Below are 5,325 nucleotides of genomic sequence, written 5' to 3' on the forward strand. Positions count from 1 at the left end.
TTTTTTTTTTTTGAGATAGAGTCTCGCTCTGTCACCAGGCTGGAGTGCAGTGGCGCAATCTCAGCTCACTGCAGCCTCCACCTCTCGGGTTCAAGCAATTCTTCTCCGTCAGCCTTCCAAGTAGCTGGGATTACAAGCGTGTGTCACCACACCCGGCTAATTTTTGTACTTTTAGTAGAGATGGTGTTTCACTGTGCTGACCAAGCTGATCTTGAACTCCTGACCTCAAGCAATCTGCCCACCTTGGCCCCCTAAAGTGCTGGGATTACAGGCATGAGCCACCACAACCAGCCAGATTTGCATTTTTTCTAAGTCAGCTGAAATTCTTATTTTTCCACTGTATATAATGTATTGTTTTCCTCTGCTTTTTGAGACAGAGTCTGCTCTGTTGTCCAGGCTGGAGTGCAGTGGCACGATCTTGGCTCACTGCAGCCTTCACCTCCCAGATTCAAGGCATTCTCCTACCTCAGCTTCCTGAGTAGCTGGCATTACAGGCGCGCGCCACCATGCCCGGCTAATTTTTGTATTTTTAGTAGAGACGGGGTTTTTCCATGTTGGTCAGGCTGGTCTCGAACTCCTGACCTTGTGATCTACCCACCTCGGCCTCCCAAAGTGCTGGGATTACATGTGTTGAGCCACCGCATCTGGCCTTTTCTATCTGCTTTTAATATTGTCTCTTTACCTTTGGTTTTCAACTGTTGGCTGTGACATACCTGGGTGTGGTTTTCGTTGTGTTTGCCTTGCTAGGGGTTTCTTGAGCTTCTGGAAAATTTTTCAGTTCTTATCTCTTCAAATATTTTTCCTGTCTTATTCTATCCCTACTCTCCTACTCTAACCCCAATTTTATATATGTTGCCCAACTTGGTAACATCTGAAGGGTCTTATTTTGTTGCCCAGGCTGGAGTGCAGTGGCATGAACATGGCTCACTGCAGCCTTGACTTCTAGGCTCAGGCGATCTTCCTGCCTCGGCCTCCTGAGTAGCTGCGATTACGGGTGTGCAACACCAAGCCCAGCTAATATTTTGTATTTTTTGTAGAGATAGGGTTTTGCCAAGTTGCCCAGGCTGGTCTCAAACTCTTGAGCTCAAGCAATCAGCCCTCCTTGGCCACCCAAAGTGATAGGATTACAGGTGTGTGCCACCTTGCTTGACTTTTCCTATTTTAGTCAACAGATGTTTCACTTGCCTGTTCCAATTCTTCATCACACCATCACTCTGGGGAGGATGTCTCTGCCCACTGCTGGACATTGTGTGCTGTAAAACGTGTTCCTTGGTCTGAAGAAATATGACCTGGCAGTCCAAACTGGTGTATCTTTGGTTCCAGTCCTTCTACTGTGCTGTGAGCATTTGCATCTGTCACAGGGAAGCTGAGCCCAGTGTGCAGAGTGACCGTCTGTTCCTCCCATGACTTACTGATGGCCTCCTGGGGCTACAGGCTTCAGTCTGACTTGCCCAAAATGTACAGGCCTCCCCGGGGAGCCTCCCCATAGCCATCAGCAGCCTCTCTCTCTCTCATTTGCAGACAGATAAGTTACTGGCATTTTGTGCCTCAGAGGGTGTGAGGGGAACATGTCTAGACTCAGCCCATGCCTACAGTGCGGCAGCCCCCGTGTGTCCCTCATATCATGGAGCCAGGTGGCCTCCTTAAGTAAGCACACTGGAATAGCCACTGGTTCCAGTCACCTCCTGATCCTGGAATGGGGTTCTTCTGATGCACATCAAATGTCCTACTTTAATGTACCCCTCCAATTCTCATAGTGATGTCACAGACCCACGCCCCATTCAGGCATCCCACTAATCGGCCAGTTCTCCATTGCCCTTCTGCTGACCGTGTAGGCAGGTTGCCCACTGCCCATGAGATGTAGCACAAATACCAGTCAATTCAACCCACTGAGCTGATTTGTTTTTACTTTCTTTGACGGTCTTCCAGACAGGAAGCTGTCCCGTCACCTTGAGACTTCCATCCTTAAATACAGCGGCTCTTTGTTGGTCAATAGAGAGCTGTTGATAGGGCACTGCCCACGTGGTCCGTGAAACTCCTTAGGTGGCTCCGAAGTTGCCTGTTGGGAAAAGAGGCTCGCGCTCTGGTTGGCCTCCTTGCATTCCCCAGACAGCACATTCTAGAAAAATCATTTCCAATTTATCATGAACCCTTCCAGGCACTGCCCTCCTCATAAGAGTATTTCTTCCACAGCACCCAAGAAATTATGAGTATTTCAGGTTTCAAGGTTACTTTACATCCTTAAGTTATAGGGGCAACTGGACTTTAATTAATTCCAATAAATAGCAAGTTAGAATCGTCTCTCAAATGCAAATTTCCTGGTTCAGAATCCCAGTGGTTGCCACTAGGTGGCACTCAGGCTTTTGCCCTCAGCTCCAGGCTGCTCCTCAGGAGGGCTATTGTACAGCACATTAACAACTTGCATGGCTTGGGCCATCTTACTGGTTTCCATCAAGTATATCCAATCAATATTGGCAGGTGGGGAGATTTACATGCCTTCTGCTTTACCATGCTGAGTAAGAAACTCCTCAGCCAGACCCGATATCCACCCCCACAGTACATTCAGGTAAAAGAGCTGCATTCGCTTTGCATAAAGCCTGCTCAATCCTCCCAGTTTCCATTTCATGAAGTATCACATTCCTATTTTCTCCAAATCAAACTCTTGCTCCCATTAGGGCTTCACAAATAGATTTTGCAATCACAGTGCACGGGGGTTCCACAAAAAGGTGTCCCAGTAAAGTCTCCTGCAGCCCCTAACCATTTTACCCCCTCGTGTCCACACAGCCTTGGGTGCCCAGTGGATGTCAGTCATTATCCTGATTAGATTGTGGGACAACTGCCCCAGGTGACTACCTATCAGCTTTCTCCTTGCCATGTTTCCCTCTGGCTTTTTTTTTTGAAACGGAATCTCTGCTGCTTAGGCTGGAATGCAATGGTGCAATTTCAGTTCACTGAAACCTCTGCCTCCCAGGTTCAGGTGATGTTCCTGCCTCAGCCTCCTGAGTAGCTGGGATTTCAGGCACATGCCACCACATCCAGCTAATTTTTGTTGTTGTTGTTATTTTTAGTAGAGATGGGGGTTTCATCATGTTGGCCAGGCTGGTCTTGAACTCCTGACCTCAGGTGATCCATCCGTCTCTGCCTCCCAAAGTGCTGAGATTACAGCCCAGCCTCCCTCTGGCATTTTAAAGTCCTCCAAATGGCTGGGCGTGGTGGCTCATGCCTGTAATCCCAGCACTTTGGGAGGCAGAGGTTTGTAGATCATGAGGTCAGGAGTTCAAGACCAGCCTGGCCAACATGGTGAAACCCCGTCTTTACTAAAAATACAAAAATCAGCTGAGCATGATGGCAGGCACCTTAATCCCAGCTACTTGGGAGGCAGAAGACTCATGTGAACCCAGTGGCAGCAGCTGAGTGAGCCAAGATCGTGCCATTGTACTCCAGCCTGGGCAACTGAGTGAGACTCTGTCTCAAAAAAAAAAAAAAAAAAAAATCTTCCAAATTAGGCTGAATAAATCAGATTTTTTTAGAGCCTTTCAATAGTGGGGGACCAGCAGAGGCTTCCATGTGTCCCCCAAGGACTTCCAAGGGTGTTGGAGTAACCTTTGTTTTGACCCTATCAATGTCTACTTTATTCAGCCCATTTCATAAGAAGCACTTAAGGATTGCCATCCTGCTGGGATGAGTCTCTTGACTCTTCCCTTTGTTTTCCCCATTCTCTTGTGAATCATGTGAATCATTCTAACCATCTTCCCTGCTGTTTCAGCATAATTTTTCCCTTCAGTAGCGGCCCTGGGAATAGCTGTAGCTTAGACCAGCCACAATCCAATCTCAGGGTCTGCCCTATCACTATCTTTTGCCTTTATTGCTGCTACAGAGAACAACAGGATGGTATATTTAGCTTGTTTCTTGTTATTTTGCATTTCCTTATACATCTAGTGAACTAACTCCTTGGGTGTTGGATCCATCATTTCTAAAATTGATTATTAACTTTTGCCTCTAGTAACTGATCACAGCACAGCTGTATTTCCATACCAAGGTGAACTCATGACCCTCCAGGAATCAAAGGTTCATCATACTCCATCCTCTCATTCAATTCCTAAAGATAGTAAGTTACTCACCTACAAGCATGCTTTTCATATTCAAACCAACCAATCCAGAGCCCATACCCTCAATCATCTGCTTTACTGGGCTCTTAAACGCTGAGCCACTATCCCCAAGACTGGACAACTAGGGATATCCAACCCCAAAGCCACTGAAATTATTCAAGCTAGGCAATTCTAGACCTGCTCACTCTGCCTCTCAGGTTCCTTCCCAAGCAAACCACAATAAAGGCTCTTGCCCACAGTTCCCCTCCCTCTCTCTGCCTCCTGCCCAACCCTGGTGCTTCCCCATGTGGCCCGTGTTAATGTGTGGTGCCGTCTGTTTCTAGAGAACTGTGAGCATAAACTTCTTCCTACCATGGCAGTCATTTCTGTGTCTGTCACACCATACCTGATGAAAACAAATCCCCAGTGTCCTTACAGCAGCTGGTGCAGTGAGCAGGGTGGCCTGATGCCAGGTGGCAATGGTATGTCCTTAAACTGCTCCTGGCTTACTAACTGGATCCACCAGGCAGCGGCCATTGCCTGGAGGGCAGCCCTGGTCATTTGTGTGCCCCCGTTGATGGCTGCTGCACCGTGAGGTGTGTTGTTGGTGTTGCTGCAGATTCCCAACCTGAGGGTGGTACTCGGGAAGCTGGGTCCTTCTGGAGCTGCTGCCCAGGCTAGAGCGTTCGGTGTCTCGGACTCAGGCCACAGGGCACTCGACGTCTTTCTCCATGCTGGTGGAGCACCCAGGCACCAGGAGAGAGCACCTGGAGGTATACAGGACACTTGACTACCTCGGTTTCTTCAAAAGGTCCTTCCAAAGACAAGAGCGACTACGCTGCTAGCATCATGGGATGGGTCTAACCCACTGACCAGGCAGCACTGGCAAGAGGCAGGGTCAACTGCATCAGACTTGTATGCAAGTGTCCAGTGTCTGGGATGTTATATGCTTCAGTGGGCACTTGATAAACTACTTCCCCTTTTCCTTCTGGCTTTTGCTGAGTCGAAGGTTTCAGCCTGTTCTCAGGAGTAAAGGAAGAGTACTCCACCTGAACACCAGCTTGTGTGGGGCAGGCCATTCCAGCGGTCAGTGTCAGGGTGTCCTCTTCAAGGGATCCAGACACCCTGCAAATGTTCTTGTTCAAGCCACAGACTTCTCTCCTGCTTTAGCCGGGTCCTGCAACTTTCCTCTTTTACTGTGGGGCTTTCATTATGATTTACTCTTTTTTTTTTTTTT

The sequence above is a fragment of the Cebus imitator genome, unplaced genomic scaffold, assembly GCF_001604975.1.
Source record: "Cebus imitator isolate Cc_AM_T3 unplaced genomic scaffold, Cebus_imitator-1.0 Scaffold478, whole genome shotgun sequence".
NCBI lineage: Eukaryota > Metazoa > Chordata > Mammalia > Primates > Cebidae > Cebus > Cebus imitator.